Below are 21689 nucleotides of genomic sequence, written 5' to 3'. Positions count from 1 at the left end.
CAGGGTGAGTAATGTCCATTTAAATGCTGGTAGCCTTTTTCTGGAGTCAGCGGTTGTAAATGTCGCTGAAGGGGGGGGGGGGGGGGTGGGTTGTAGTGATGGTCCTATGAAATTTTTTTTTTCCCCTCACCCCTCTCACCACTCGCTCAGTGGCGGATGCTGGTCTCTCAAGGAGGGGAAGCTCAATTTCGGCCTACATCTTAAAATATGTTGGTTTATTTATATATAAATTCTACCCTCCGTTCCTTTTCAAGAAAATGATCTGTGACCCTATTGTACTAACAAGGCAATTCAAGACAGAGAATGACCAACCTACCAGTCATTTTAAACCCCACGAACTAAAGAGAATGACTAACCTAGCACTCACCCAGTCATTTTTAACCCCAAAATCAGAGAATGACTGAATTAGCACTCATCCAGTCATTTTAAACACAATTCAAAAAAGAGAATGGCTAAACTAGCACTCATCCATCCATTTTAAACCCCATGAACAACCATGACTAAATTAGAACTCACCCAGTTATTTTAAACCCCACGAACAGAGAATGACTGAATTAGCAATCATGCAGTCATTTAAAACCCTACAAATGGAGAATAACTAACCTAGCACTCATCCAGTCATTCAAATACTCCATGAACAAGAGAGAATGACTGAACTAGCACTCACCCAGTCATGTAAAACCATACAAATGGAGAATGACTAACCTAGCACTCATCCAGTCATTTAAATACTATGAACAAGAGAGAATTACTGAACTAGCACTCACCCCATTATTTTAAACTCCACAAACAGAGAATGACTAAACTAGCACACATCCAGCCATTTTAATCCCCACAAACAAGAGAGTGACTATACTTGTACACATCCAGTCTTTTTAAATCCCATGAACAACAGAGAATGACTAAACTTGCACTCACTCAGTCATTTAAAACCCCATGAACAAGACAGAATGACTGAACAAATCTAATGTAATTTTAAACCCCACAAACAGAGAATTACTGAATTAGCACTCACCCAGTCATTTTAAATCCAATTCAAAACAGAGTATGACTAAACTAGCACTCATCCGGCCGTTTTAAACCCCACAAACAACAGAGAATGACTAAACTAGCTGTCATCCAGCTATTTTTAACCCCTTGAACAACAGAGAATGACTAAACTACCTGTCATCCAGCTATTTTTAACCCCTTGAACAACAGAGAATGACTAAACTACCTGTCATCCAGCTATTTTTAACCCCTTGAACAACAGAGAATGACTAAACTACCTGTCATCCAGCTATTTTAAACCCCATGAACAACAGAGAATGACTAAACTACCTGTCATCCAGCTATTTTAAACCCCTTGAACAACAGAGTATGACTAAACTAGCACACATTCAGTCATTTTAATCCCCACAAACAAAAAATCACTAAACTAGCATACGTCCGGTCATTTTTAAACCCCATAAACATCAGAAAATGACTGAACCAACACTCACCCAGTCATTTAAACCCTATTAAAAGAGAATTACTAAACTAGCACTCACCTTGTCATTTTAACCCCTACTAACACCAGAAAATGACTAAACTAGCAATATTTTAAACCCAATACCAAACAAAGTATGACTAAACTAGCACTCATCCAGTCATTTTTAAACTCATTAAAAAACAGAGAATTACTAAACTAGAGCTTATCCCATCATTCTAAAACCCACAATCATTTAATAAACTAGCACTCACTCTTACTCACTCTTCAGATTACTGAACCAGCACTCACCCTGTCATTTAAAACCCCATAAACATACAATGACTAAAGTAGCACTCATCCAGTCGTTTAAAACCAAATAAGAATGACTGTACTTGCCCTCATACATTACTTTTTAACTCTGTAAACAACAGAGAATGACTCAACCCAGTCATTTTAAACCTCACAGGGAATGAATAAACTAGCACTCACCCAGTCATTTAAGACCCCATAAACAAAAGAGAATTACTAAACTAGCAGTCACCCAGCCAGTTTTAACCCTATAAACAAGAGAATGACTATACTATCACTCACCCAGCCATTTTAAACCCCATAAATAACATAAAATGACTGAACTACTACTCGCCCAGTCATTTTAAACCTCTCAAACAGAGAATGACTAAACTTGCACTCACTCAAATAGCACTTAAAAATAAAAAATCCCCCATAGAAACAAATGTGTGGAATGATGAGATTCAAATCTTAACTGCCATTGATGATGTCACAGTCACACTTTAACTGCCACCGAGTCAGACACAGCACACACACAGCCCCTCTTCTCTCAATTACACACCTCCCCCAACACACACACACACCAATTAGCCATAACATTATGACCACTTCTTTCTCCACCTTTACTACACTCACTGTCCATTATCTCAGCTACACAGACCATACAGGAGAACTTTGTGGTTCTACAGTTACAAACTGTAGTCCATCTTATGCTCTGAATACTTTATACAGCATACAAAATACAACAGTTCCACCTTTTATTATGTGAACTAAGTGCAACTGAAGAAAAAGGTTATTTGAAAGCTCAAGGCAGTTTTCTAAGCATATAATGGTGAGAGGGAAATAAGTGATACTTAGGTGATTTCAGGCCAAAAAGTTAAATGAGGAACGCTTCACGATTTTGCGTGTCATCCTTGCGCAGGGGCCATGCAAACCGAGCCTCTGAGAAAGACAGAAAGCAGCTTTACTGCTTTCTTGAGTGTCGTCTGTGAAGCCTGGAAATGGCAGTAACTGTTTTCTTAGATAAGACTTCCAGAACAGTTCAAGCCTCCAGGACCCTATACATACAAAAAGGAAAAGTAACAGATGTTTCTAAGTTCAACACACAGTTTCATGTTTGATTTTTCAATCTCATGACTTTCAAGTCCAAACACATTCTCAGGTCCTGGGCATTCAGGAAACACAAGACAGACAATATCTTACGAGTCATGGGCTAGCTCTGTCTATTCAGTCACAAGCAAAATTAACAAACAATGGGTACACTTTGGTCCAAATGTCCATTTTTAAATTTACATTTTAAAATGCAGATCAATTTCTTCTTGGTTGCTATTTATCTTATGCAAAAATCTGAATCAGAGGCAAATTAACGTATTAAAAATTAAGAAAATAAACACACATTCAAACTTTCATCCAATTTACATCATGTTCTACATTTTTCTTTATTTTATTAAAATTTGTTTTGGGTTATGAAAGGGTTAACAATCCCAAATTTAAACATGTATTGCTAACATCATTGCAACATTAGCTTATATGCTGCTTAACAGCTATGAGGTTAAATTTGTAGAATAATCTGTCCATTACTGCTTTTAAAATGCCACCAGCTTAAAAAGACTTTGTCTCTAAAAAGACTTTAAAAAGCCAAAATACTTTGACTGCAACCTTAATAAAAATTCCACATTAAAAAATATACTCATTATATTTAGACTTCCATTTCAAATAAACATTAAAACCATGAGTCGGCCAATATATTTTAAACACCACATAAAAAAAAATCCACCTTCAAAAAATTCTACTTAAATTGCTGTTTTATTTAGACCACCCCATTAAATAAATAAACACTTCAAATAAGCCTTAAAACATTCAAATATGGCAAAAATATATTTTGACTGCCACCTTAAATAAGAGTCAAGTCCACCTTAAATAAAAGTCAAGTCAAGAGTTTTATTGTGAATTCTGCATATGTACAGGACATACAAAGGATTGAAATTACGTTACTCTGCAGTAACATTTAACAAAAAAATAGACTAAAATGCAGTAACATTTAACAAAAAAGAGAGAGAGAAGCTGCTGCGTATGCACGCGCCACCATCTTGTATCCAAATTCCACCTTAAACTGCAGTTTAAATTAGACCAAATAAATGACCACTTCAAATAACCCCTAAAACCTTAAAAAGACTAAAATACATTGAACATCATATTTAAAAAAATAGTGATTTTATTTAGATTTCTACCTTAAGTAAATGACAAATTCATTGAAAATGTCACATTTAAAGATAACACATTAAAACGTCTCCCATTTTGCAGGCCACCTTAAAAAAAAAAAAAAAAAAAAAAAAAGACAAACAAAAAACACTCCACCTTAAAAAAATCAGACATTTTATTTAGGCTTCCACCTCAACTAAATGATCACTTCATAGAAAGTTCATTCATTATCTGTAACCGCTTATCTAATTCAGGGTCGTGGTGCGTCCAGAGCCGACCTGGAACCCTAACCCTAACCCTAACTTCATAGAAAGTGACATATTTAATAAATTCCAGCTTAGAAAGTCTCCCATTATATTTTGCAGGCCACCTTAAAAAAAAAAAAAAAAAAAAAAAAAAAAAAAAAAAACATTCCACCTTAAAAAAAAATCAGACATTTTATTTAGGCTTCCACCTCAACTAAATGATCACTACATAGAAAGTTCATTCATTTGTTATCTGTAACCGCTTATCCAATTCAGGGTTGCGGTAGGTCCAGAACCTACCTGGAACCCTAACCCTAACTTCATAGAAGGGGACCCCACTATGCTATACCTGACAGTGTGTGTCACTAATATAAGCTTAAAATGCTTCATCAGTGAAGAAAATAATAAACAAATCTATCTAGACATTCAGTGACATCAATAATGAGGTAACGTACACTGTAGTTCAGAAATGTCTGTATATTGACCTTTTAGTGTACTGCTTTAGAAGGAGTGCCTCCCTAGAAGGGGTCCCCACTATGCTAGACCTGAAAGTGTGTGTCACTAACATAAGCTTAAAGAGATGTATCAGAAAAGAATGACAAATTCAAACTAGAACCTCATTGAAATCAGTCTTGAGGTAACGTACACTGTAGTTCAGAAACGCTGTGTGTATATTGACTTGAGTGTACTGCTTTAGTAGGAGTGTCTCCCTAGAAGGGGTCCCCACTATGCTAGACCTGAAAGTGTGTGTCACTAACATGAGCTTAAAAAGATGTACCAAAAAAGAAAATAATAAATTCATCTAGACCCTCGGTGACATCAGTCATGAGGTAACAAACACTGTAGTTCAGAAACACTGTCTGTATATTGACCTGTGAGTGTTTAAAACCAAATAAGAAAAAATGACTGTACTTGCCCTCATACATTACTTTTTAACTGTAAACAACAGAAAATATCTAAACTAGCACTCATCCATTCATTTTAAACCCAACAAACAGAGAATGACTAAACTTGCACTTGCCCACTCATTTTTAACCCCATAAACAACAGAGAATGACTCAACCCAGCCATTTTCAACCCTATAAACAAGAGAATGACTATACTATCACTCACCCAGCCATTTTAAACCCCATAAATAACATAAAATGACTGAACTACTACTCGCCCAGTCATTTTAAACCTCTCAAACAGAGAATGACTAAACTTGCACTCACTCAAATAGCACTTAAAAATAAAAAATCCCCCATAGAAACAAATGTGTGGAATGATGAGATTCAAATCTTAACTGCCATTGATGATGTCACAGTCACACTTTAACTGCCACCGAGTCAGACACAGCACACACACAGCCCCTCTTCTCTCAATTACACACCTCCCCCAACACACACACACACCAATTAGCCATAACATTATGACCACTTCTTTCTCCACCTTTACTACACTCACTGTCCATTATCTCAGCTACACAGACCATACAGGAGAACTTTGTGGTTCTACAGTTACAAACTGTAGTCCATCTTATGCTCTGAATACTTTATACAGCATACAAAATACAACAGTTCCACCTTTTATTATGTGAACTAAGTGCAACTGAAGAAAAAGGTTATTTGAAAGCTCAAGGCAGTTTTCTAAGCATATAATGGTGAGAGGGAAATAAGTGATACTTAGGTGATTTCAGGCCAAAAAGTTAAATGAGGAACGCTTCACGATTTTGCGTGTCATCCTTGCGCAGGGGCCATGCTAATCTTCTCTGTATCGTTCCAATTTTAGTATATGTGCTGCCGTAGCAAGCACGAACAAGCATTCCCTACCACCCAGATATATAGCACGGACACTAGGCTATGTTTTACATCTAGAATAGTTTTCAAATATCTTATATAAAACCACTTCTGTGAGTAGAGATATCTTTAAACATAGTCATCCTAAATTGATATGCTAAACTAGACATACAATTATCAACATTTTATTTGGTTTAGCTGCAGTTTCTCCAGGTGCAGTCTGGGAGATATGCAGATAACTTGGATTTTGAATGGCTCTGATTGGGTGCTTCTCCATGACGTAATCACCCTATTGTCATTCTTCACATACCCACCCCCACTCCGGCAGTTACTGTTACCTCCCCCACTTTTTTACTACCCTTTTGCAAGGAGAACACAAAGACACATGGGCTCCGCGTTGTCCCAGGAGCTAGAAAAGAATGGTTATATACCCAACCGAGCCTCTGAGAAAGACAGAAAGCAGCTTTACTGCTTTCTTGAGTGTCGTCTGTGAAGCCTGGAAATGGCAGTAACTGTTTTCTTAGACAAGACTTCCAGAACAGTTCAAGCCTCCAGGACCCTATACATACAAAAAGGAAAAGTAACAGATGTTTCTAAGTTCAACACACAGTTTCATGTTTGATTTTTCAATCTCATGACTTTCAAGTCCAAACACATTCTCAGGTCCTGGGCATTCAGGAAACACAAGACAGACAATATCTTACGAGTCATGGGCTAGCTCTGTCTATTCAGTCACAAGCAAAATTAACAAACAATGGGTACACTTTGGTCCAAATGTCCATTTTTAAATTTACATTTTAAAATGCAGATCAATTTCTTCTTGGTTGCTATTTATCTTATGCAAAAATCTGAATCAGAGGCAAATTAACGTATTAAAAATTAAGAAAATAAACACACATTCAAACTTTCATCCAATTTACATCATGTTCTACATTTTTCTTTATTTTATTAAAATTTGTTTTGGGTTATGAAAGGGTTAACAATCCCAAATTTAAACATGTATTGCTAACATCATTGCAACATTAGCTTATATGCTGCTTAACAGCTATGAGGTTAAATTTGTAGAATAATCTGTCCAATACTGCTTTTAAAATGCCACCAGCTTAAAAAGACTTTGTCTCTAAAAAGACTTTAAAAAGCCAAAATACTTTGACTGCAACCTTAATAAAAATTCCACATTAAAAAATATACTCATTATATTTAGACTTCCATTTCAAATAAACATTAAAACCATGAGTCGGCCAATATATTTTAAACACCACATAAAAAAAAAATCCACCTTCAAAAAATTCTACTTAAATTGCTGTTTTATTTAGACCACCCCATTAAATAAATAAACACTTCAAATAAGCCTTAAAACATTCAAATATGGCAAAAATATATTTTGACTACCACCTTAAATAAATGTCAAGTCCACCTTAAATAAAAGTCAAGTCAAGAGTTTTATTGACAATTCTGCATATGTACAGGACATACAAAGGATTGAAATTACGTTACTCTCCAAGATGCAGTAACATTTAACAAAAAAGAGAGAGAGAAGCTGCTGCGTATGCACGCGCCACCATCTTGGATCCAAATTCCACCTTAAACTGCAGTTTAAATTAGACCAAATAAATGACCACTTCAAATAACCCCTAAAACCTTAAAAAGACTAAAATACATTGAACATCATATTTAAAAAAATAGTGATTTTATTTAGATTTCTACCTTAAGTAAATGACAAATTCATTGAAAATGTCACATTTAAAGATAACACATTAAAACGTCTCCCATTTTGCAGGCCACCTTAAAAAAAAAAAAAAAAAAGACAAAAAACACTCCACCTTAAAAAAATCAGACATTTTATTTAGGCTTCCACCTCAACTAAATGATCACTTCATAGAAAGTTCATTCATTATCTGTAACCGCTTATCTAATTCAGGGTCGTGGTGCGTCCAGAGCCGACCTGGAACCCTAACCCTAACCCTAACTTCATAGAAAGTGACATATTTAATAAATTCCAGCTTAAAAAGTCTCCCATTATATTTTGCAGGCCACCTTAAAAAAAAAAAAAAACAAACAAAAAACATTCCACCTTAAAAAAAAATCAGACATTTTATTTAGGCTTCCACCTCAACTAAATGATCACTTCATAGAAAGTTCATTCATTCATTATCTGTAACCGCTTATCCAATTCAGGGTCGCGGTAGGTCCAGAACCTACCTGGAACCCTAACCCTAACTTCATAGAAGGGGACCCCACTATGCTATACCTGACAGTGTGTGTCACTAATATAAGCATAAAATGCTTCATCAGTAAAGAAAATAATAAACAAATCAAACTAGACATTAAGTGACATCAATAATGAGGTAACGTACACTGTAGTTCAGAAACGTCTGTAAATTGACCTTTTAGTGTACTGCTTTAGAAGGAGGGTCTCCCTAAAAGGGGAACCCACTATGCTAGACCTGAAAGTGTGTGTCGCTAATATAAGCTTAAAGATCTGTATCAGAAAAGAATATAATAACAAATTCAAACTAGACCCTCAGTGACATCAGTCATGACGTAACCTACACTGTAGTTCAGAAATGCTGTCTGTATATTGACCTGTGAGTGTACTGCTTTAGTAGGAGTGTCTCCCTAGAAGGGGACCCCACTATGCTAGACCTGACAGTGTGTGTCGCTAATATAAGCTTAAAATGCTTCATCAGTAAAGAAAATAATAAACAAATCTATCTAGACATTCAGTGACATCAATAATGAGGTAACGTACACTGTAGTTCAGAAATGTCTGTATATTGACCTTTTAGTGTACTGCTTTAGAAGGAGGGTCTCCCTAAAAGGGGAACCCACTATGCTAGACCTGAAAGTGTGTGTCGCTAATATAAGCTTAAAGATCTGTATCAGAAAAGAATATAATAACAAATTCAAACTAGACCCTCAGTGACATCAGTCATGACGTAACCTACACTGTAGTTCAGAAATGCTGTCTGTATATTGACTTGTGAGTGTACTGCTTTAGTAGGAGTGTCTCCCTAGAAGGGGTCCCCACTATGCTAGACCTGAAAGTGTGTGTCACTAACATGAGCTTAAAAAGATGTACCAAAAAAGAAAATAATAACAAATTCATCTAGACTCTCGGTGACATCAGTCATGAGGTAACAAACACTGTAGTTCAGAAACACTGTCTGTATATTGACCTGTGAGTGTTTAAAACCAAATAAGAAAAAATGACTGTACTTGCCCTCATACATTACTTTTTAACTGTAAACAACAGAAAATATCTAAACTAGCACTCATCCATTCATTTTAAACCCAACAAACAGAGAATGACTAAACTTGCACTTGCCCACTCATTTTTAACCCCATAAACAACAGAGAATGACTCAACCCAGCCATTTTCAACCCTATAAACAAGAGAATGACTATACTATCACTCACCCAGCCATTTTAAACCCCATAACTAACATAAAATGACTGAACTACTACTCGCCCAGTCATTTTAAACCTCTCAAACAGAGAATGACTAAACTTGCACTCACTCAAATAGCACTTAAAAATAAAAAATCCCCCATAGAAACAAATGTGTGGAATGATGAGATTCAAATCTTAACTGCCATTGATGATGTCACAGTCACACTTTAACTGCCACCGAGTCAGACACAGCACACACACAGCCCCTCTTCTCTCAATTACACACCTCCCCCAACACACACACACACCAATTAGCCATAATATTATGACCACTTCTTTCTCCACCTTTACTACACTCACTGTCCATTATCTCAGCTACACAGACCATACAGGAGAACTTTGTGGTTCTACAGTTACAAACTGTAGTCCATCTTATGCTCTGAATACTTTATACAGCATACAAAATACAACAGTTCCACCTTTTATTATGTGAACTAAGTGCAACTGAAGAAAAAGGTTATTTGAAAGCTCAAGGCAGTTTTCTAAGCATATAATGGTGAGAGGGAAATAAGTGATACTTAGGTGATTTCAGGCCAAAAAGTTAAATGAGGAACGCTTCACGATTTTGCGTGTCATCCTTGCGCAGGGGCCATGCTAATCTTCTCTGTATCGTTCCAATTTTAGTATATGTGCTGCCGTAGCAAGCACGAACAAGCATTCCCTACCACCCAGATATATAGCACGGACACTAGGCTATGTTTTACATCTAGAATAGTTTTCAAATATCTTATATAAAACCACTTCTGTGAGTAGAGATATCTTTAAACATAGTCATCCTAAATTGATATGCTAAACTAGACATAAAATTATCAACATTTTATTTGGTTTAGCTGCAGTTTCTCCAGGTGCAGTCTGGGAGATATGCAGATAACTTGGATTTTGAATGGCTCTGATTGGGTGCTTCTCCATGACGTAATCACCCTATTGTCATTCTTCACATACCCACCCCCACTCCGGCAGTTACTGTTACCTCCCCCACTTTTTTACTACCCTTTTGCAAGGAGAACACAAAGACACATGGGCTCCGCGTTGTCCCAGGAGCTAGAAAAGAATGGTTATATACCCAACCGAGCCTCTGAGAAAGACAGAAAGCAGCTTTACTGCTTTCTTGAGTGTCGTCTGTGAAGCCTGGAAATGGCAGTAACTGTTTTCTTAGACAAGACTTCCAGAACAGTTCAAGCCTCCAGGACCCTATACATACAAAAAGGAAAAGTAACAGATGTTTCTAAATTCAACACACAGTTTCATGTTTGATTTTTCAATCTCATGACTTTCAAGTCCAAACACATTCTCAGGTCCTGGGCATTCAGGAAACACAAGACAGACAATATCTTACGAGTCATGGGCTAGCTCTGTCTATTCAGTCACAAGCAAAATTAACAAACAATGGGTACACTTTGGTCCAAATGTCCATTTTTAAATTTACATTTTAAAATGCAGATCAATTTCTTCTTGGTTGCTATTTATCTTATGCAAAAATCTGAATCAGAGGCAAATTAACGTATTAAAAATTAAGAAAATAAACACACATTCAAACTTTCATCCAATTTACATCATGTTCTACATTTTTCTTTATTTTATTAAAATTTGTTTTGGGTTATGAAAGGGTTAACAATCCCAAATTTAAACATGTATTGCTAACATCATTGCAACATTAGCTTATATGCTGCTTAACAGCTATGAGGTTAAATTTGTAGAATAATCTGTCCATTACTGCTTTTAAAATGCCACCAGCTTAAAAAGACTTTGTCTCTAAAAAGACTTTAAAAAGCCAAAATACTTTGACTGCAACCTTAATAAAAATTCCACATTAAAAAATATACTCATTATATTTAGACTTCCATTTCAAATAAACATTAAAACCATGAGTCGGCCAATATATTTTAAACACCACATAAAAAAAAATCCACCTTCAAAAAATTCTACTTAAATTGCTGTTTTATTTAGACCACCCCATTAAATAAATAAACACTTCAAATAAGCCTTAAAACATTCAAATATGGCAAAAATATATTTTGACTACCACCTTAAATAAATGTCAAGTCCACCTTAAATAAAAGTCAAGTCAAGAGTTTTATTGACAATTCTGCATATGTACAGGACATACAAAGGATTGAAATTACGTTACTCTGCAGTAACATTTAACAAAAAAATAGACTAAAATGTAGTAACATTTAACAAAAAAGAGAGAGAAGCTGCTGCGTATGCACGCGCCACCATCTTGGATCCAAATTCCACCTTAAACTGCAGTTTAAATTAGACCAAATAAATGACCACTTCAAATAACCCCTAAAACCTTAAAAAGACTAAAATACATTGAACATCATATTTAAAAAAATAGTGATTTTATTTAGATTTCTACCTTAAGTAAATGACAAATTCATTGAAAATGTCACATTTAAAGATAACACATTAAAACGTCTCCCATTTTGCAGGTCACCTTAAAAAAAAAAAAAAAACATTCCACCTTAAAAAAATCAGACATTTTTATTTAGGCTTCCACCTCAACTAAATGAACACTTCATAGAAAGTTCATTCATTCATTCATTATTTATAACCGCTTATCTAATTCAGGGTCGTGGTGCGTCCAGAGCCGACCTGGAACCCTAACCCTAACTTCATAGAAAGATATATTTAATAAATACCAGCTTAAAATGTATCACATTCTATTTTGCCGACCACCTTAAATATCAGCCATTTTATTGTGGCCAGCATAAGGCACACCTGTGCAATATTCATGCTGTCTAATAAGGATCTTAATATGCCACATGTGCCTGTGAGGTGGGTGGAATATCTTGGTGAAAGAGAAGTGCTCACTAACACAGATTTAGGTAAATTTGTGAACAATATTTGAGAGAAAAAAAAGCTTTGTGTGCATAGAAAAAGTCTTGGGAGCAAATCCCAAATTTAAACATGTATTGCTAACATCATTGCAACATTAGCTTATATGCTGCTTAATAGCTATGAGGTTAAATTTGTAGAACAATCTGTCCAATACTGCTTTTAAAATGCCACCAGCTTAAAAAGACTGCCAAAATACTTTGACTGCAACCTTAATAAAAATTCCACATTAAAAAAATATTCATTTATATTTAGACTTCCATTTCAAATTAACATTAAAACCATGAGTTGACCAATATATTTTAAACACCACATAAAAACATCCACCTTCAAAAAATTCCACTTAAACTGCTATTTTATTTAGACCACCCATTAAATAGATAAACACTTCAAATAAGTCGTAAACCCTTAAAATATGGCATAAATATATTTTGACTGTCACCTTAAATAAGAGTCAAGTCAAGAGTTTTATTGTCAATTCTGCATAGGTACAGGACACTAATATAAGCTTAAAGAGCTGTATCAGAATAGAAAATAATAACAAATTCGAACTAGACAATCAGTGACATCAGTCATGAGGTAATGTACACTGTAGTTCAGAAACGCTGTCTGTATATTCACCTGTGAGTGTACTGCTTTACTAGGATTGTCTCCCTAGAAGGGGACCCCACTATGCTAGACCTGACTGTGTGTGTCACTAATATAGTTTTAAAGAGCTTCATCAGTAAAGAATATAATAACAAATTCAAACTACACCCTCAGTGACATCAGTCATGAGGTAACCTACACTGTAGCTCAGAAACGCAGTCTGTATATTGCCCTGTGAGTGTACTGCTTTAGTAGGAGTGTCTCCCTATAAGTGGTCCCTATGATGCTCGACCTGACAGTGTGTGTCACTAATGTAAGCTTAAAGAGCTTTGTCAGAAAAGTAAATAAAAAATTCTAACTAGACCCTCAGTGACATCAGTCATGATGTAACGTACCATGTAGTTCAGAAAGGCTGTCTGTATATTGACCTGTGAGTGTACTGCTTTAGTAGGAGTCTCTCCCTAGAAGGGGACCCCACTATGCTAGACCTGACAGTGTGTCACTAATATAAGCTTAAAGAGCTGTATCAGTAAAGAATATAACAAATTCTAACTAGACCCTCAGTGACATCAGTCATGAGGTAATGTACACTGTAGTTCAGAAATGCCATCTGTATATTGACCTGTGAGTGTACTGCTTTATTAGGAGTGTATCCCTAGAAGGGGACCCCACTAGGCTAGACACAATTTAGCAAAAGACATTTTGGAACCAAGAAATAACGAAGGATTAGATTATGTTTACAAAAACTCCTTCTCCATCATCATTAGGAAATGTTAACCAGAAAGAAATAACTGATTTTTTAAAAAAAGTAAAAATTAAAAAATCCACTGACTGGACTGAAGATAGTGAAACCATTCACACACATCTGCAATAGATAATTTCAAACAGGTATGTTTCCCAACAAAATGAAAACAGCTAAAGATATTCCCATTCATAAAAGTGGTGACAAACATCAATTATCCAATTACAGACCAGTTTCACTACTCTCCCAGTTCTCAAAAAATTTTGAAAAACTGTTTGTATACAATTCTAGGTGGGTTCTGGACCCACCGCAACCCTGAACTGGATAAACAGTTACAGATAATGAATGAATGTTCGTACACAGGCTTGACAACTTAGAAAACCACAAATTATTGAGTGCGCATCAGTCTGGCCTTAGAGGAACCAGGCCCAGCTCAATGGCAGTGATGCAACTGGTTGAAGATATATCTACTGCAATAGACAACAAAGAACATACTCTGGGAGGGTTTATAGACTTTTAAAAAAAGCATTTGACACCATTGATTATGGATTACTAATGAAGAAATTGGAGAGATATGGGATCAGAGGGATCACATACTCATGGTTAAAAAAAGTTACTTGGAAGATAGATATCAGTGTGTGCAAGTAAATAATGAGAAATATTTTTGTTGAAGATTAGTTGTGGGGTTCCACAAGGTTCAGTGCTTGGATGGAAATTGTTTATATTGCATATAAATGATATTTGTAAAGTGACAATATTGTTTTTATTAGCAGTTGATAGTAATTTATATTGTTCTGGTTTGCAAAGGCTTCTGTGTATAGTGGAAAGGGAACTGAAAGTCATAAATAAATGGTTTGATATAAACCCAAATAAAACCAAGGAGATGGTCATGGATTTCCACCCGCACCGAGACCATGGCCCTCCTCATCAATGGAAAGGAGGTTGAGAGAGTGGAGCACTTCCTTGGAGTACACATCTCTGCTGACCTCACATGGGCCTTCAACACTCAACACCAAGTGCAGAAGGCACAACAGAGACAGGAAACTGAAGAACTCCCACCTCCCTCAACACTTGCTGGTGAACTTTTACAGAGCCACAATCGAGAGCATCCTGACATACTGCTGCACAGTCTGGTTCACCAGTTGCACAGCACAAGACAGGAGAGACCTGCAGCGAGGGGTGAGAGGGGTGGGAAAAAAAATCAAAGGGACTTCACTAAACCCCCCCAGCGACATTTAAAACAGCCGACTCCAGAAAAAGGCTACCAGCATTTAAATGGACATTTCTCACCCTGGACACACTGTTTGCCCCCCTCCCCTCCAAAAAGAGATTCAGACAATTAAAAGCAAAGACAAACAGGATGAAACAGCTTCTTTCCCCAGGCTGTGAAAGCCACCAACCCATCAGCCATCAAGCCATCAACACCCCCCACCCAACTACTGCAACCAACCCATCCTGATTGATAATCATTAGAATCAACGGACAACCACCCATCCTAATGGACAAGCAATTGCACACGGCACTTTTAAATTAAGCCTGTATGTATCTTCTGTGTTAATGCCTCTGAACAATCTGCTATTTTGCACATGTATAGATTTAATATTTTAACTGCTGCCTGAAAGAGGATGCTAAATCTGCATTTCGCTGTTTTAATACTGTTCCGAATATTGTTTTCTCAGCAACAATAAAAAGCTGTTTTATTCTATTCTAAACAAGTTGTCTCTGAATTTAATTAAAACAAAGTTTATAATATTTAGTAATCATCAAATTAAAAATAAAGTTACAATAATTATAGATGAAGTGGAAATAGAGTATAGGAAAATAAATTTTTGGGAGTGATAATCCATCATAAATTGGAATCATAAGTTGGAAACAACAATGTTAAAACCAAAATGTCTAAAAATACTGAAATACTGTATAACTGGAACTGTTGTGACAGAATTAAGAATATGTAAGTAATTTAACAAATTTAAAAAAATATTTAAAAATAAGTTGGTAAACACAAACAAAACAGAAATGATCACTATCAATATGTGGAAATATCTGGATTGCTTATTTTTCTTTTTTTTTCTTTTCTTTTTTCTGTATTACTTAGACAAGGAAGAAAAAGGAAGTTCTAGAAATCTAGGTTAGGGGGAAAAAAAAGTAGGCAGAATAAGCAAAAGCTCAGCCTATACCTTTTCGGGCAATATTTACAGCCTATTATTTTTTTTACACATGCCTCGAAGTTTGATATTTTTGTTGTTCATTTTAATGATTGTCTCCTTTCTTTTTATTTATGTATATTTATTTTGTGAAATCAAAAGTAAATTGCCAGTACAACACAAAACTTAAGGCAGGGTTAGGTATAAATAAAATGACTGATTTTATTTTCATGTGGATTTTTTAATGTGGTACATCTAAGCAGTCTTTTTAAGGTTAAGGGTTATTTGAATTGGTCATTTATTTAATGTGGGAGTCCAATTTAAATTGACTTTCTAATGTGGATTTTGTTTTTAATGTGGCAGTGAAAATCTATTGAAATTTGTTTGAGGTTTGAAGAATTATTTGAAGTGGTCATTTATTTAATGTTGAAGTCTAAAACGAAACAATTTTATTTAAGTGGAACTTTTAAAATGTGATGTTTAAAATATATTAGTGTTTTATATTTTTTTATTGCTTTAAGGCTTATTTGAAGTGGTCATTTATTTGAGGTGGAAGTCTAAACAACATGGGCATGTTTTTATTAAGTCAAAGTATATTGGCTTTTTAAGCTGGCAGCAGTTTAAAGATAGCATCGGAGAGATTGTTCTATAAATTTAACCCCATAGCTATTAAGCAGCATATAAACTAATATTGCAACAATGCTAGCATGAAGTGACAAGCCAAATTCAAAGTTGGTTCCTGAACTTTTCTCCTCTAATTACTATACTGAACAAAAATATAAACGCAATATTTTGTTTTTGCTCCCATTTTTCACGAGTTGAATTCAAAGATCTAAGACTTGTTCTATGCACATGAAGCTTTCACCAACATATTCCACTCACCTCACAGGCACATGTGGCATATCAAGATCTTTATTAGACTGCATGATTATTGCACAGGTGTGCCTTACGCTGGCCACAATTAAATGGCTGATATTTTTAAGGTAGTCGGCAAAATATAATGTGATACTTTTTAAGCTGGTATTTATTAAATATGTCACTTTCTAGGGATGAACTCCTACTAAAGCAGTACACTCACAGGTCAATATACAGATGGCCTTTCTGAACTACAGTGTACATTACCTCGTGACTGATGTCACTGAGGGTCTAGTTTGAATTTGTTGTTATATTCTTTTTTGATACAGCTCTTTAAGCTTATATTAGTGAAACACACTGTCAGGTCTAGCACAGTGGGGTCCTCTTCTAGGGAGGCACTCCTACTAAAGCAGTACACTCACAGGTCAATATACAGACAGCATTTCTGAACTACAGTGTACATTACCGCATGACTGATTTCAATGAGGGTCTAGTTTGAGTTTGTTATTTTCTTTTCTGACAAAGCTCTTTAAGACTATATTAGTGACACACACTCTCAGGTCTAGCATAGTCGGGTCCCCTTCTAGGGAGACACTCCTACTAAAGCAGTACACTCACAGGTCAATATACCCACTGCGTTTCTGAACTACAGTGTACATTACCTCAAGACTGATGTTACTGAGGGTCTAGTTTGAATTTATTATTTTCTGATAAAACTTTTTAAGCTTATTTTAGTGACACACACTGTCAGGTCTAGCACAGTGGAGTCCCCTTCTAGGGAGACACTCCAACTAAAGCAGTACACTCACAGGGCAATATACAGACAGCGTTTCTAAACTACAGTGTACATTACCTTATGACTAATGTCACTGATTGTCTAGTTAGATTTGTTTATTATTTTCTTTTCTGATAAATTTTTTTAAGCTTATATTAATGACACACACTGTCAGGTCTAGCGTCATAGGAACCACCTCTAGGGAGACACTCCTACTAAAGCAGTACACTCACAGGTCAATATACATACAGCGTTTCTGAACTACAGTGTACGTTACCTCATGACTGATTTCAATGAGGTTGTAGTAAGAATTTGTCATCATTTTCTTTTCTGATACATCTCTTTAAGCTTATATTAGTGAAACACACTGTCAGGTCTAGCACAGTGGGGTCCCCTTCTAGGGAGACACTCATACTAAAGCAGTACACTCACAGGTCAATTTATAGGAAGCGCTTCTGAACTACAGTGTACATTATCTCAAGACTGATGTTACTGAGGGTCTAGTTTGAATTTATTATTTTCTGATAAAACTTTTTAAGCTTATTTTAGTGACACACACTGTCAGGTCTAGCACAGTGGGGTCCCCTTCTAGGGAGACACTCCAACTAAAGCAGTACACTCACAGGGCAATATACAGAATGCGTTTCTGAACTACAGTGTACATTACCTCATGACTGATGTCACTGAGGTTCTACTTTGAATTTGTCATTATTTTCATTTCTGACACATCTCCTTAAGGTTATATTAGTGACACACACGGTCAGATCTAGCATAGTTGGGTCCCCTTCTAGGGAGACACTCCTACTAAAGCAGTACATTCACAGGTCAAAACACACACAGCATTTCTGAACTACAGTTTACATTACTTCAAGACTGATGTTACTGAGGGTCTAGTTTGAATTTATTATTTTCTGATAAAACTTTTTAAGCTTATTTTAGTGACACACACTGTCAGGTCTAGCACAGTGGGGTCCCCTTCTAGGGAGACACTCCAACTAAAGCAGTACACTCACAGGGCAATGTACAGACAGTGTTTCTAAACTACAGTGTACATTACCTCATGACTGATATCACTGATTGTCTAGTTAGATTTGTTTTTTATTTTCTTTTCTGATATAGATCTTTAAGCTTATATTAGTGAAACACACTATCAGGTCTAGCACAGTGGAGTCCCCTACTAGGGAGGCACTCCTACTAAATTAGTACACTCACAGGTCAATATACAAACAGCATTTCTGAACTACAGTGTACAATACCTCATGACTGATGTCACTGATTGTCTAGTTCGAATTTGTTATTATTTTCTATTCTGATACAGCTCTTTAAGCTTATATTAGTGACACACACTGTCAGGTCTAGCATTGTTGGGTCCTCTTCTAGGGAGACACTTCTTCTAAAGCAGTACACTCACAGGTCAATATACATACAGCGTTTCTGAACTACAGTGTAAGTTACCTCATGACTGATGTTACTGAGGGTCTAGTTTGAATTTGTTATTTTATTTCCTAATAAAATTTTTACGCTGATATTATTGACACACACTGTCAGGTTTAGCATAGTAGGGTCCTCTTCTAGGGAGACACTCCTACTAAAGCAGTGCACTCACAGGTGAATATACAGATAGCGTTTCTGAACTACAGTGTACATTACCTCTTGACTGATATCACTGATTGTCTAGTTAGATTTGTTTTTTATTTTCTTTTCTGATATAGATCTTTAAGCTTATATTAGTGAAACACACTATCAGGTCTAGCACAGTGGAGTCCCCTTCTAGGGAGGCACTCTTACTAAATTAGTACACTCACAGGTCAATATACAAACAGCGTTTCTGAACTACAGTGTACAATACCTCATGACTGATGTCACTGATTGTCTAGTTCGAATTTGTTATTATTTTCTATTCTGATACAGCTCTTTAAGCTTATATTAGTGACACACACTGTCAGGTCTAGCATTGTTGGGTCCTCTTCTAGGGAGACACTTCTTCTAAAGCAGTACACTCACAGGTCAATATACATACAGCGTTTCTGAACTACAGTGTAAGTTACCTCATGACTGAGGTTACTGAGGGTCTAGTTTGAATTTGTTATTATTTTATTTCCTAATAAAATTTTTACGCTGATATTATTGACACACACTGTCAGGTTTAGCATAGTAGGGTCCTCTTCTAGGGAGACACTCCTACTAAAGCAGTGCACTCACAGGTGAATATACAGATAGCGTTTCTGAACTACAGTGTACATTACCTCTTGACTGATGTCACTAAGGGTCTAATTTGAATTTATTATTTTCTTTTCTGATATAGATCTTTAAGCTTATATTAGTGACACACACTGTCAGGTCTAGTGTTGTAGGGACCACTTCTAGGGAGACATTCCTACTAAAGCAGTACACTCACAGGTCAGTATACAAACAGCATTTCTAAACTACAATGTACTTTAACCCTTGACTGATGTCACTGAGGGTCTACTTTTAATTTGTTAATATTTTCTTTCCTGATATAGCTCTTTAAGCTTTTATTAGTGACACACACTGTCAGGTCTAGCATAGTGGGGTCCCCTTATAGGGATACACTCCTACTAAAGCAGTACACTCACAGGTCAATATACAGACAGTGTTTCTGAACTACATTGTATGTTAGCTCATCACTGATGTCACTGATGGTCTAGTTTGAATTTATTTTCTTTTTTGATACAGCTTTTTAATCTTATATTAGTGACACACACTGTCAGGTCTAGCATAGTGAGCATGAGTACACTCACAGGTCAATATACATACAGCGTTTCTGAACTACAGTGTACATTACCTCATGACTGATGTCACTGAGGGTGTAGTTTGAATTTGCTATTATTTTCTTTTCTGATACAGATCTTTAAGCTTATATTAGTGAAACACACTGTCAGGTCTTGCACAGCTCGGTCCTCTTCTAGGGAGGCACTTCTACTAAATTAGTACACTCAACGGTCAATATACAAACAGCGTTTCTGAACTACAGTGTACATTACCTCATGACTGATGTCACTGAGGGTCTAGTTTGAATTTATTATTTTCTTTTCTGATGAAGCTTTTTAAGCTTTTATTAGTGACACACACTGTCAGGTCTAGCATTGTCGGGTCCTCTTCTAGGGAGACACTCCTACTAAAGCAGTACACTCACAGGTCAATATACAGACAGCGTTTCTGAACTACAGTGTATGTTACCTCATGACTGATGTCACTGACGGTCTAGTTTGAATTTATTATTTTCTGATAAAGCTTTTTAAGCTTATATTAGTGACACACACTGTCAGGTGACTGTAAGGTCAAGCACAGTGGGGTCCCCTTCTAGGGAGACACTCCAACTAAAGCAGTACACTCACAGGGCAATATACAGACAGCGTTTCTGAACTACAGTGTACATTACCTCATGACTGATGTCACTGATTGTCTAGTTAGATTTGTTTATTATTTTCTTTTCTGATGCAGCTCTTTAAGCTTATATTAGTGACACACACTGTCAGGTCTAGCATAGTGGGGTCCCCTTCTTGGGAGACATTCCTACTAAAGCACTACAGTCACAGGTGAATATACAGACAGCATTTTTGAACTACATTGTACGTTACCTCATGACTGATGTCTTTGAGGGTGTATTTTGAAGTGGCTATTTTCTTTTCTGATACAGATCTTTAAGCTTATATTAGTGACACACACTGTCAGGTCTAGCACAGTGGGGTTCTCTTCTAGGGAGGCACTCCTACTAAAGCAGTACACTCACAGGTCAATATACAGACAGCGTTTCTGAACTACAGTGTACATTACCTCATGACTGATTTCAATGAGGGTCTAGTAAGAATTTGTTATTTACTTTTCTGATGCAGCTCTTTAAGCTTATATTAGTGACACACACTGTCAGGTCTAGCACAGTCGTGTCCCCTTCTAGGGAGACACTCCAACTGAAGCAGTACACTCACAGGTCAATATACAAACAGCATTTCTCAACTACAGTGTACAATGCCTCATTACTGATGTCACTGAGGGTCTAGTTTGAATTTGTTATTATTTTCTTTTCTGATACAGCTCTTTAAACTTATATTAGTGACACACACTGTCAGGTCTAGCATTGTCGGGTCCTTTTCTAGGGAGACACTCCTACTAAAGCAGTACACTCACAGGTCAATATACATACAGCGTTTCTGAACTACAGTGTACATTACCTCATGACTGATGTCACTGAGGGTCTAGTTTGAATTTATTATTTTCTTATAAAGCTTTTTAAGCTTATATTAGTGACACACAGTGTCAGGTGACTATAAGGTCAAGCACAGTGTGGTCCCCTTCTAGGGAGACAC

General features: G+C 36.2%; 1 long non-coding RNA gene and 2 other non-coding genes across 3 annotated transcripts in view; 1 reads left to right on the top strand and 2 right to left on the bottom strand.

Moving 5' to 3' along the window:
- Nucleotides 1–21689, top strand: part of LOC136699158 (uncharacterized) — a 48202-nt gene that overhangs the window by 12608 nt on the left and 13905 nt on the right. The window lies entirely within an intron of this gene.
- LOC136700553 (U6 spliceosomal RNA) lies at nt 5873–5979 on the bottom strand. Its single transcript, XR_010803769.1, has one exon. It is a non-coding gene; the product is annotated as a U6 spliceosomal RNA (small nuclear RNA).
- On the bottom strand, nt 9958–10064 carry LOC136700552 (U6 spliceosomal RNA). Its single transcript, XR_010803768.1, has one exon. It is a non-coding gene; the product is annotated as a U6 spliceosomal RNA (small nuclear RNA).

The sequence above is a fragment of the Hoplias malabaricus genome, chromosome 6 (assembly GCF_029633855.1).
Source record: "Hoplias malabaricus isolate fHopMal1 chromosome 6, fHopMal1.hap1, whole genome shotgun sequence".
Taxonomy (NCBI): Eukaryota; Metazoa; Chordata; class Actinopteri; order Characiformes; family Erythrinidae; genus Hoplias; species Hoplias malabaricus.
This window is presented reverse-complemented; position numbering and strand designations above follow the sequence as displayed.